Below are 13,871 nucleotides of genomic sequence, written 5' to 3' on the forward strand. Positions count from 1 at the left end.
GTATTGGTGGGGACACGAGCCTATGACACAGACTTTTGTAGATATGGGTAGGGACAGGACGTTAAGTGATACCTGACTACATCTCCCATAAAGTGAAAACTTTTTTTTTTCAGTGGGAATTTAAACACTATACTTGTTTTTCTTTTCTTTCTCTCTTTTTTTTTTTTTTTTGCTGATTTTTTCTATATTTACTTTTTACATTTAATCATGTAAAGCTTTTCTATAATCATCCTAGTACCTGGAAATCTTAAGAACACCAAAAACAAGGATTCTTTGTGTATTCTGTGGCTGTCATGCCAAATTTTGAGTAGCTCAATTTAATTGGAAGTACTGTCTTAGGTGGAGCCAACTCTATCACTTTGAGGTTTTCATTTATTGTTTAACTCTTGTTCTCTGAAATTACCCACATGGAGTGTAATCTATTTCCTCATAGTTCTGCTGTTTTTTTCTTTTGCACTAATAATATTCCATACTGCTTAGTGTCTGTCCCTCGATAACCCTATTAAGAACTTCCTCCACCTAGGCAGACTCCTGGAGGAAAAGAATCTATCGATAGTTTCTGTCTTTCTTCATTTGTGCTTTAAAGTATGATCTACTCAGTATATTGAATAATAGGACTATTGCTTCTGGTCCTCTGAACTCTAAAATCGTGTAATTGCTACCTAAGCTTCCATTAACATTTTGGCAGTTGAAGCACACTGCTGGCTGGACTTGAACTTGTCATCAACTAAAACACCTGTTTCTTTTCTTAAGGTCAGTGATTGAGCCAAGTTCCTCTGTATTTTATAGTTCATTAGTTTGGTTTTTCATTTATGTCTAAATTTGTTTCATCTTTATTGAACAACTGATCAATGGCCACTTTTAGAAAAGTTTGGAAATATAGCAAGATAAGCAAGAATAATATTTAAGTATAAATCATCCCTTTCTTTCAACATTTCAAGACAAACACTCTTACATCTTGGTAATTACTTCATCAGTCTCTTTACCTATCCTTATGTATGCTGGCTGTTCAATATTTATGTGCATTTTTGTATATACATGCGAAGTATAATTATGTGCTAAGTATTATGTCTACCCTTTTTAAGGCATAGTTTGTAATTTTCATTTTTTAGATAATTATTTTATTTAACTTTATGTATTATTATTATCTAATATTTCCAGAGAGAGAGAGAGAGAGAAAGTGAGAAGGCAAGCCTCCAGGTCCAGGACTCAAACCATGATTGGCCATGTGGGATTCCAGTGCCCTCAACCACCCATCATACCATCTGCCAGCCCCTGTTACAGTTTTTGAATATTCTAATATTTATATTTCCTCTTTTATATTTTTATGTGATATGACTTCAAAAAAATACATTTTCTGATGTGCTATTGTTCCATTTACTATGGTTAAATAACAAACCACTTCAAAGGGTAGTGGCTTGACACTATGACAGCATTTACTTTGTTCACAAACTTGCAACTTGGCATAGTTCAACAGTTTGTCTCTGTTCTATTCAGAATCAATTACGGCATCTTAAAACTGGAATTATCTTTCATCTCATTCACCCACATGTCAGCAGGGACTTAAGCTAGGATTTCTGCCAGAACACCTTACCTGTGGCCTTATCATGTGGCCAGGGCTTTCTCACAATATGGCAGTTGGGTTTCAAAAGAGAACAGCAAAGAGAGAGTTGAGTGAAAGTCAAATTACTAGTTATGACCTAGCTTTCAAAGTCACCCAACATCAATTTCATTGTATTCTCTTCAGTGACAAAGTCACAAAATCCTGCTTAGGTTGAAGAGGAGAGAAAACACATTTAAACTCTAAATAGAGGTGTGGCAAGGTTAAAGAAGACCTTGTGAGACTGAAAATATTATTATGGTTGTTTTTAGAAAATCCCATCACTGGGAACCATCAATTAGTGTAATAGCTATGTCGCTGGACTCCCATGTAGTCAACCGCAGTTCGCATCCTGGACCCGGTGGCTTAAAACTCACGCTGGGCGCATGTGCATGAGTGCCCAAGATCCCGAGAGGAGAATGGAGGAGAAGGGATTGTGGCGTGACCATCCTCCCTGGGGGGTGATTTCTCGCTTTCTGTCTCTATGTCTCTCTCTGTCTGTCTGGCAAGCGCACGCGCCCTATAGCAAAAAAAATAAATAAATAAACCTCTCCAAAAAAAAAAAAAAAAAAAAAAAGGAAAGAAAATCCCATCACTATAATCAGACTTTATTTATCTTAATACTAGTTAAAATTTTCATCATTAGAAGAAATGCTGTGAAAACAATCTCAAATGTAGAGTTTTGGGCCCTTTACACAATTATCTCTTAGGATATGTTCAGAGAACAGTGATTACTAGAACAAAGTTTACACACATTTTTGAGTACTGATAGCTATTGGCAAGTTGTCAAGTAGAAAAATGATGGAAATGTAGAATTCAGTCATCAGCTTATAAATTATAAATTTATAAAAGTTTCTCAACTTTTGTTTAAATACTAGATATTAATAGACCTCTTAATATTAGTCAATGATATCTTACTGTTATTTATTTAATTTTTAAGTATTAGTATAGGTGAACATTTTTATATGTCTATAAGTATTTGCTTTTCTACTTTAGAAATTACTTTCATTCAATTTCCATCTTTTATCTTCAAACATATCTTATGAACTTAATGGCTGAATTGCTTTTTTTTTTTTTTTGAGAGGTTTTTGCTATAGGGCACGTGCACTCACCAGACAGAAAGAGAGACAGAGAGACAGAGAGACAGAAAGCGAGAAATCACCCAATCCCTTCTCCTCCATTCTCCCCTTGGGATCTTGGGCATGCAAGCACACACGCCCGGCCACCGGGTTTAAGCCACCGAGTCCAAGCCACCGGGTCCGGGACTCTAACCGCAGTCGACTACATGGGAGTCCAGCAACAAAGCCATTACGCTAACTGCTGGTCCCCAAGCCTGGAGTGTTTTTCAAACTGCCAAGTTTGGGACTCAAACAGCGCAGTCTGTCATGTGGAATCCCACTCCTTAACCACCATGCCATGAGCTGGCCCAACTGCTGAATATTTTATAAATCCCACCGTTACTGTAAATTAACTGTCTCTTCCATTATATGCTACATTCATTTGTTGATAACACATAGGAAAGTTGTTAATTTATTAACAATTCTTTAGTATTTATTTATTTATTAGTTTGCTATAGGGTTTGTGCACCCACCAGATAGAGAAAGAGAGAGACAGAAAGAGAAAAATCATCTCTCAGTAGAGATGGCCATGCTGCAATCCCTTCTCCATTCGCCTCTTGAGAGAGTGCATATACACATACACACACTCAGCATATTTTTCAAGACTCTGAGTCTGGAACTTGAATTGCTCAGTAGACTATGTGGGATCCAGCTGGTTAACCTCCATACCACCTGCTGGCCCTTAATAATGCTTTAGTATCCAGTCTCTTACTAAATATTTCAAATATAACTGCTTTCATTTCCTGTGTGTTCCATATAGACAAATCATCTGCTTTAAATATAACATCATTTTACTTTCTCAATATTTTGATTATATATATATATTATGTATATACACATTATATATACACATTATATATATAATGTTAGAATTTTTAAAATATATATCCTAACTTGAATATCCAAAACAATACTAAATAATAATAGAGATGTTATACTTCTACTTTTATTCATGTTTTAATGAATGAGGTAATAAGAATTCAACTTGAGTTTTACCTATGTAAGATAAAAATCCTTTACTGTGTTCACTTTCTCTCTGTTCTTTAAAAGCTTTTTCTTTTATTTCCAGCTTTTTCACCATAAATTCCTTTTAAACTTTTTGAGATATAATTCACATATTATAAAAATCAGTCTTTTGGGAACCAGCAGTTAGCGTAATGGCTATGTCGCTGGATTCCCACGTAGTCGACCGCGGTTCGTGTCCCGGACCCAGTGGCTTAAAACTCACACCGGGCGCATGTGCGTGCGTGCCCAAGATCCCGAGAGGAGAATGGAGGAGAAGGGATTGCGGCATGACCATCCCCCCTGGGGGGTGATTTCTCGTTTTCTGTCTCTATGTCTCTCTCTGTCTGTCTGGCGAGCGCACGCGCCCTACAGTGAAAATCTCTCCAAAAAGAAAAAAAAAGAAAAAAAAATCAGTCTTTTTAGGTATACAATTTAATGGGTTTAGTATAGTCACAAAGTTATGCAACCATTGTCATTATATTTTATCACTCAAAAAGAAAAAAGAAAAAAGAAAAAGAAAACTATTCATTAGCAGTCATTCCCCATTTTTCACTCATCCTAGTCCCTGGCTAATCTACTTTCTATCTCTACAGTTTTGCCAGTTCTAGGTATTTTATATACACACCTTCTTATTTAATCCATATTTCTAACTTTAGAGATTTTTCTAAATTCTGAGTCTATCCTAGATTATATTAGTTATTATTTTTGTACTGCTAGATGAATGTTGATTAGTGTGTTAAGTATGCCTCTGTGTCCTGTGTTATTAATAAAATTTAAACCAGAAAAGTGCTAATTATTACATCAAATGTTACATAGGAACCTATCGTTACATTTTACATTTGCTTAACAAGCTAAAAATTTACCCATCTTTAGAGTCATCTTGTCCTCCTATCTCTCTACTTTGCTTTCAAGTTAATTCCTAGAAGTCTAGGTGATGAGCTGAGGACATGCTGTATCAGACAAACCCTTTCAAACGCTGAAATGAGGATTTATTGCCGAGGTTTATTTTCAGTTACTACAAACTAATTTATACCAGTCAACATACTTTTTCTGTGTAGGAATAAACTATCCCTTTCATAATACAATCCAGACTCTGCGCTGATATGAACCACAAAGCTACTGACCTACAGTTTTTAGAACAAAGCCTTGAAAAACAAAAACGTTCAGGTTTTTTCTTCCTCTATACCTTGTAACCTTTTTCTTTTCTTTGTTCACATATCTAAAAAGTCACCGGCAATATGGCGATTGCTAAATCTCCGCGTTACTGTCTGCTTTATAAACACTACAGCTTGGCTAAACGATATGGTGAAAAGGATGGACCATGTATTTCACACTAGTATAAGATGCTGGTGGTTCTTGGGCCACAGTTTAAAGAAGCTTCAATACTAGATTTCATCATAATCAATTTTCCCGTTTAGCATTTCTCCCCCAAACACTTGACTGCTGTAAATTACTAAGAAACACAGAGTTATGGACTAATATCACGAGAGGTAAGAATGTCACATACATCTACTTGGGAATCATAATTAAGGTGGTCATAGGAATATAAACACTTTTGAAACCTTGCTCAGGGCATGTGTATCCAAATGTGCAAATATGTAAGCAAGGACACCTTTGTCTGAGGTGAGGCTAATAAATGTTTCGTGAGATCTTGAGTGACATAAGCTTTCAGTGATATTTTCGCTGATTTTAATGCTTGCATACAGGACACATCGAAAATTAGTTATTTCAAGTTTTGTCTTTCATCACTTAGTTAATGAGAAAGACAAGTCTGAGTATATTCAACAATTAAAGAAAATGAGAAATTATAAATCTCAGAGAGAAAAAAATGGTGTAAAGATAGTGTAAGATCAACTTTATTGGTTTTTTTAGATCACCAGTATTTAGAGAAATATGTTAAAATAAATACAAGCTTGCTGATGACCCAAATATTTCATTTTCTATTTGTAGATATGATGGATAGGAATTGCTCCAAAACAGAAGAAAATATAAATCCTTAACATATTCAATTCTAAAATGCATCTATGACCTTTCCTGCCTTGTGCTGCATATTGAATTATTCATAGGACATTGGTAGCTATGTGACATATGTACAGTTTTACACACGGTGGACAAAAACGTTGAGCTGGGCGGTGGAAGATTTTAATTCTAATTTTGGCTCTTCTACTGACTCTGTGATCCTGGCCAGTTTGTTCAGTCATTTTTTCATTTATTCACTCAACAAAATTTTAGGAAACTTCTGCCATGTGCTCCACCTGGCAATGGGACATAACTGTCAACAACAGAAAAGCTCCCGAAACCTAGCTTACATTCTAGTCGCCTAACTTCTATTCAAGTCATTTACCTTCCAGTCAAGACAAGGATTTTTTGGCCTCAAGTATTCTCATTTCTAAAATGAAGGAATTCAATTGGAATATTTCTAATATTGCAACAAAAACTCCTGAGCCTTCATCAATAAAATACATGCTTTCAGTCATGTTCTCAGTAATGACTAAGGTTGTTCTGAATTATGAATACATGCTTCTTGAGCCAAATGGCACTTTTTGCTATATGGTATATCAAATACCATCATGATACCTACTTGTTGAACAATTCAAGTGTCCATCCCATAATCATAATCTCTTTAAATGTCACTTCATACCTCAGAGCATTCCCACCAATCACTGTGAATGGGATACAAGTGTGGGTGAGAGGAGACGGCAATTTCCCCTCGCTTTGAGGCAGTCTGGTAAAAGGGTGGGAGGCTGGAGCACTTGACTGTGATCTCTAAAAGCAAGCAGTTATATCTATGCCTTTTATGTACTGAATGCATACAACATTTTCTAGATATGTCATGTTTTAAAAGAAATACGGAGATATTATTTCAGCCAACCAATTTATTAAAAATCAGAAGTAAAAACGTAATACATTAAAAAGTAAGAGACCAGTTGGCGTAATGGCTATGTTGCTGGACCCCCATGTAGTCGACTACAGTTTGAGTCCCAGGCGCAGTGACTTAAACTTTCACCAGGTGTGTGTGCATGTGTACCTGAGATCCCGAGAGGAGAATGGAGGAGAAAGGATAGCTTCATAGCCATCCCTCCTGGGGCATGATTTCTTGCTTTCTGTCTCTCTGTCTCTCTTTCTGGTGAGTGCACATGCCCTATAGCAAAAACCTCTCCAAAAAAAAAAAGTAAATTAAAGAGCAAATAAAATTTACTAAAAGACCACAGTCAAGTTCTACTTTTTTGATCAAGTTAGATCAGAACCCTAATTTATATAAGAAGTCCTGTTCCTACAACCCCTCAAATTGCTCACATTCATTGTCTTCCCCATTCACAAAGCAATTGTCCTAGTTAAAATGTGTTTTCCATTTCCCAGAAGTGGTAATACTTTCTTCAAGGAGGAAACCCAGCAGCTTGAAAAAAGATAACCTCCAGGATCTTTCCTTGTTCCACACTATCCTTTTCTTGATAAGTCAAGGAGGAGTTTATCAGTCGTTGAATGTGACAGATCCTTCCCCACCCTGGTATCTGTCCCAGAACATATGGGCTTTTAAGTCTCTGATACCTGATATTCAGCAAGTATTATTTGCCAGGGAATGAAGTTTGATGATTTTCTTGGTTTCCTCTCTGGGACTTCAAGTCATACTTTAACAGCTCTGTCCCTTGACAGAAAGTTGCTTTACTTCTCAAGGCAGCCTCATCTAAACTACATTCTCATCTATACTTTTTTTTTTTTTTGAGGGGGGGGTGCAAGTTTACCATTTTTTTCACCTATACTTTCTGGTAACGTTTCTCTCCTCTTACTGCTTTGTACCGAAGGAATGTGGTAAGTATACTGTTGCCAGCTTCAGGTAATTCTTATCTCCCTAGTGGCCTTCCTATATCCTTCCTGCCTCTGGAATTAGCTCTTCAGTTTAATATATATATTATACATATATAATACATATTATATATTATACATTATATATATATAAAAATACATATAGAATTATTATAATATGAGTATGCAGTGTGCTTCTTGCCTTTGTGACTCCAGTTGAAATAGTCAGCCTAGGGACGAGCAGTTGGCATAATGGCTATGTCGCTGGACTCCTATGTAGTCGTTCGAGTCCTGGACTCAGTGGCTTAAACTCACACCGGCACATGTGCGTGCATGCCCAAGATCCCGAGAGAAGAATGGAGGACAAGGGGTTGTGGCATGGCCATGCTCCCTGGGGTTGTGGGGGTGGGGGGGTGATTTTTCACTTTCTCTCTCTCTGTCTCTCCCTGTCTTTCTGGTGAGCACACATGCCCTATAGCAAAAACTCTTAAAAACAATAAGAAATATTCAGCCTATTACTCACCCCTTCCACCCCTCCCAAATACAGAGATTAATCTTGGGTCTACTAGATTTAAAATATATTTGGAGTAAGGTTAATACTGCCTTTATTTCTTTACCTGTATGACCTCCTTTTCTGAGAACATTTGTGGCCTTCCTGCTTCATCAGAATAAAATCCTGTGTCCAAAGTCACCAAGAATTCTGAGTATTTCCCTTTCCCCACCTTAGAGACTCCTGGGAATGGACATAGGTCCCCGTGCAAATGTCAAGGAGAGAGATTCATAGTGCAGATTTGTTGTAATCACAGCATCACCTTTATTCAAAATGTTGTCCATTTACTTCAGTCATGATTGGATCATTAATTAGCTACCACTACGTGCTGTGAGTTAGCTAATGCTCAGTTGTCACATGGGTGCTACTTAAAAGTCACCCATCCTTGCTTTGCCTCTGTTCATTAACTACATCTCTTTGGCTTCAACAGCCATGAGATATTGGAATTCTCAGATAAATCAGTCTTTTTCATCTGCAGTGTTTCCGATGAGACAAACATCTCCCATTTTTGTGATTTTTGCTGATCTCTTAGGTCCACAATTAACCTGTGGTAGTTTTTTCTATTTTGTTGCTTGATATTTTTATTTTCAGTCACAAGTAAGCCCATGGATATTCCTGCCTTGGAGGAAACAATCACTAAATCATTTCTGAAGGATGTTGGCATTTCACTACCCTTTTGTTTCTCACGGCCTAGAGGAAAGAGACTGTCCTCTGGTTCTTCTTTGGAGATATATTTAGGGGACAATTTACTGACAATCTGACACAACTTTGGATCAGATTTTCTAGTAATGTTAACCTGTTTTACTAATACTTTCCTATGGTACTTAAGGGCGATTAAATAATCAAAGGCTGCTACAGTGCATAAGTAAGAGTGCAGAGACATCAAAAATAGTTCTCTTTAGAAAGACTTGCTATAAAAAAGGAGCAACAATGATGTGGAAATAGAATATGATGTGAGGTCAAGAAAAGAGAAAGTTTCGTTTTAGGTTTGTAAATGATAAAGTTGTGTTCATGCTGATAAAAGCTGACATTTTACGTTTTTAAGGATGGGTAGATATTGGCCAGATAAAAAGGAACAAAGAGAATCTCTTCTGAGGGAACAATGTGTAAGAAAGTGAAAAGAAGCCTATTATAGGCCAGTGTGCCTAGTGCTTAGTGAGCAAAGAAAGACAGGAGCTGGATATCAGCAGGTAGGGGCAACGTTGTGTCCTTATACCTAAGTTCTTACATTTGATTTCTGAATTAGATCCCAGAGGGAAATCTATAAGTTTGAAAATAAGTTACAAAGAATATTAAAATATACAGTACTCTGCTGAAAATTTCATATGGTCAATTGGCTCTCAGAAAACCATGTGTTGATTTTTGCTGAACTCATGTGTCCACTGCTAACCTATGGCTACCATTAACAAACAAGTGTAGGTTCAGTATTAATGTCAGTTGATCTGATCCATTTCAACAAGCAAGACAAAAGTGAAAGAGTAAAGGTATATGTCTGAACCTTACCTGTTGGTCACTGATGTGAAAGACTTTTTGGTTGAACTATATAATAATTTTCCCAAACCAGAAGAACTTTTCAAAATTTTGTGATAGTTTTGTTATACTGTAGCAGGCATGTACATGACCCCTTGAAAACTTAATCTGTATTATTAGCATTTTCTTTATCACTGTCTTCGGTCTAGTAGTAAACAAAATGATAAGTCAAATTCTGATTTTTTTGCATTTTCTAACTTCTGTGGTGTAACTGTTTTACCGAGGCCCATTTCAAGCTACCAACATAAAACATTACTAAATGCTAAATTGGGAAGAGCTTCCAGTCAACTCCAGTGTATGGTATTTTCATGACAGACAAAATGAGTAAAATAACCTCAAGTTAATAAAATGTAGTCAAGTAATTATGAAATGATGTTTCGAGTATTTACTACTTTTATTTTTAATGTTTTTCATTTTTTAAATGTATTTAATTTTATTTATTCATTCATTCATTTATTTTAATTTGACCAGAGAGAGAAAGACTCATACACAGAGGGTGGGGGGTAGTGAGAAAGCAAGCCACCAGGTCCAGGGCTTGAACCATGGTTGAAATATGGGAGTATCCAGTGCCTTAACCACCATGCCAACTGCTGGTCTCTAATGTTTTTAATTTTATATTTATAAAATTATCTTTTAATAATATCTGAGTTTAACATCAAGCACACAAAATTCCTTAACGTTCATCTTTTTTTTTAAGGTTTATGACAAGTGCACTCACTAGAGAGAGACAAAGAGAGAGAAAGTGAGAAATCATCAGGAAGAGATGACCATGTTACAATCCCTTCTCCATTCTCCTCTTGGGATTTTGGACACTCAGACACATGCCTGGCGTGTTTTCAAGCTTCCAGGTCTGGGACTTGAACCATAGTTGGCCATGTGGGACCCTAGCACCTTAACCACTGGACCACCTGCAGGCCCTGGAAGCTCATCTCTTATAAGCTCAGCTCTTTCATTCTATTTTGTAGGGATCATGCGATAAGGTGTCTTACAGGGCATATTAGGAACGTAAGAGCAATGGAAAATCATTATGTACAGTTAACATTTAAAAGTGGAGTAGTAGAAGGAATACAGTCTACAAAAATATAATTTACTTATCTAATAAATTCTTGTCAGTAGTTTATGTTGGGTACTTCAACAAAACAGAAGAATTTGGAGCCATGGGTTGATGGCAGTTGGGAAAAGTCACATTGGAATAGGTCACAGTTGTTTAGAACAAAATGATTTTTTAAAATTTCTTCCAGCTTAGTTATTCTGTGATGCTCCATGACTGTACCAACTGTTGGGAATATAAAATTAAAAGACTCACACAGCTGATACGCCATTACAGAGATTACTTGGAAAAGTAATGATTCAGGTCCAGTAGGTTTCCATAGAAAGCATGCTGATCTCAACTTCAATAAGCTGTTTTGCAAAGTCTTCCTATAATTAGATATACTTTTTAGAGTCAGTTAAAAAATGCTAAAAACAAAAATAAGAAAATCGGTAATGAGGAAAACAAGATGGCACCAGTGGATTTCCAGTACTAAGCTACAAATGTTAAGACTGATACATATTATAAAAAGTGAAAATAAAAAAAAATTTTATTGCCATAAAGCTAATGAAAAAGTAAAAAAAAGAGGCCATCATAATATTTGCTAGGAAGTCATAGCACAAACATTTAGAAGAGAGAGAAGAGAAAATAAAATCACTCCCCTATGGGAATGTAGCCCGATCAAATCTAAAATTTTACTAAATCCTTAGGAAAAATAAAATTAAACTGCAGAAGTAAAAGATGTAATTCCTACACCTGTGACACTAGCAAATTGGTTGTTTTCAATGTAGCTCTCAAAAGTGGTTTAATGGGAGCCAAAGTGTCTTTTGGCTTGTGTGGCTAAGTGATAAATTACTCAGCCAACATGTTCTTCCTCTCCAAAACCATAGAAGCCTTTTATTATGCTCTCAGTGACAGTTGGTTAAGAAGTCTAGATAATCAAACTAAAAACTACTCCTATTAAAAGTTTAGAACTCTACTGAAAATTGTTGAAAATAGCTTGAAAATTATTCTCTGTAGTGACATATTATAAATGGTTAACAACAAAATTTAGCTTTATGTCTAAGATCTTTGGTTGTTTTTTTTTTTCTTTTAAATTAAGGAAGCATGATGACTAAAGGGGAAGTCTTGAGAGAAGTTATTGGAAATGTACTTGGCTCTTTTTTAAATTATGTAAAAATTATGTGATATTTTCTTGAAATTATGAGTAAATGCTATTCTTGAGGATGTAGTGTTAAATTAACTTACATATTTTCATAATTTTTATATTGAATCTTATTGCATCTATTTTCACATTTTTTATTGGTTCTAATTTTGTTTAAGTGGCATAATTTAATTTTGTTAAAACCTTAGTACTGTTGAAGAATTCACGGATAAATAAAGTCACTGATAAATAAAGAAGTCACTGACAAAAAGTCATTGTTATCCATTGACAGATATATAACATATTAACACAGAGGAATATAATACCCAACTGGAAGCAGAAAAACTAAAAATAAAATTATTAATTTGTATAAATGAGTTAAAATGGAAAGACTATGTTCTCAGAAGTAGTTTGCTTTTAATCTTATACATTAGTAAGACAATAAATAAATAAATAAATAAATAAATAAATAAATACAAGCTAATGAAATATAATTCATAACAAAAGTTCATTGGGACATAGTCTTAAATATGTAATCCAACAAATTATGTCACCCACATGTATAAACATATAATGTATTTGTGTAGTATAACACCTTTTCATGCATACTATATAGGCAGTTCTTAACCATGGCCCAAATTCACTTTTATAGTTTCTCTTCATTTGGTAGTAGAATTAATTTCATTACTTTCCCTAGAAACTAGTTCCATTCTTCAACAGTCAGACAGAGAGAACGACAGCATGTTCAGGTTCTTAATGAGCACACACCTATTGGTTCTCTATTTAGCTTCAAGATAAAAGCCAGAGTAGGAAGGAATTATGGGAAGAATGGTACCAAGTATTTGTATCCATAATTTTATCTGACAGAAGATACATGTTATAAGTGCATGAGTGAGTGGGTAGAATGGTTTTTATTAATAATTTGGGCCTTTCTATGTTAGAGCTTAAAACATCTATCTGGACACAAGAGACTGCTAAAGCTTTCTTAAGGCTTATAAAATCAGCTTGCCTAAAAGAAGGCAAATACATTTGACCTTGTCAACAAGAAGGTCAAATGACCTTACTGACAAGATCAAAAGTACTTGAAAATGTAATAAATTATTAAAATTTTGGTTACCTTTTTGCCAAAGCACTAAACTGGGTGTCATAAACATTTGGGATTTTATTGTCCAAAATAAATTTAAAAGCTCATGTGGCTTTTTTTCACTCCTTGACACTCCCAAGGTCACACACACGTGAGGAGGCCTGTCTGCTGCTGCCCAGATGTGCTATGTCACCTCCTACCTGCTGGCCACCCTCGTGGCAATGCATCCCCCAGTGCCAAGGACATTAAGAAGATCTTGGACAGCGTGGACATTGAGGCAGACAACGACTGGCTCAACAATGTCATTGGTGAACTGAACAGAGAGAACATTGAAGGTGTCATTGCCCAGGGATTGTCAAGCTTACCAGTGTGCCTACTGGCAGGGGTGTGACCATCCTGCAGCCCCAGGTTCTGCAGCCCCAGTTGCTGGTTCTGCCCTGCTGCAGCTGAAAAGAAGAAAGAGTCTGAAGAGTCAAACGACAGCTTGGGATTTGGTGTATTCAATTAAACTCCTGCTCCCCTGAAAATAAGACCTTTTTATATATCTCGGTTAAAAAAGAAAAAAGAAGAAGGAGAAGAAAGAAACTTAACATGCTATATGAACTGTAGATAATAAATGTCCAGAAGTCATAACTATGATGATGAGGAAGAAAATGAAGTCAAATATTTCATCATGCCTAGTCTTTAAAAAACAAATTTTTAGTTTACTTATTTTCTTTTATGAGTAAATGAAGAGAGATGGATAAACAGTACCCCCAATAAATTCCTGATGTCATGATCCATCCCTAGCCTCAGCAAGCACCAGCTCATGGGCATACGTGTGTCTGGCACACTCAGGGAAGTATTCAAACATCCCCCAACATGGGTCAGGCTCACAGAGCATTGGATTTTACCACTGCACTACCATTGAGCCCCCTCATGGTAGATACGTCTTTTTTAGGAGTTTGAGAGTCTTACCAAACTCAAATCAGGTTCGCTAACCCAAGCGCTATAAAACCAAGCCATA

The 13,871-nt window shown here is 36.0% G+C and overlaps 1 pseudogene; it reads left to right on the forward strand.

The window, feature by feature from the left end:
* The first annotated feature begins 13,044 nt into the window (after positions 1-13,044).
* LOC102478135 (60S acidic ribosomal protein P2 pseudogene) lies at positions 13,045-13,661 on the forward strand (annotated as a pseudogene).
* Positions 13,662-13,871: the final 210 nt, after the last annotated feature.

Source organism: Tupaia chinensis, unplaced genomic scaffold, assembly GCF_000334495.1.
Source record: "Tupaia chinensis unplaced genomic scaffold, TupChi_1.0 Scaffold000257_1, whole genome shotgun sequence".
Classification (NCBI taxonomy): domain Eukaryota; kingdom Metazoa; phylum Chordata; class Mammalia; order Scandentia; family Tupaiidae; genus Tupaia; species Tupaia belangeri.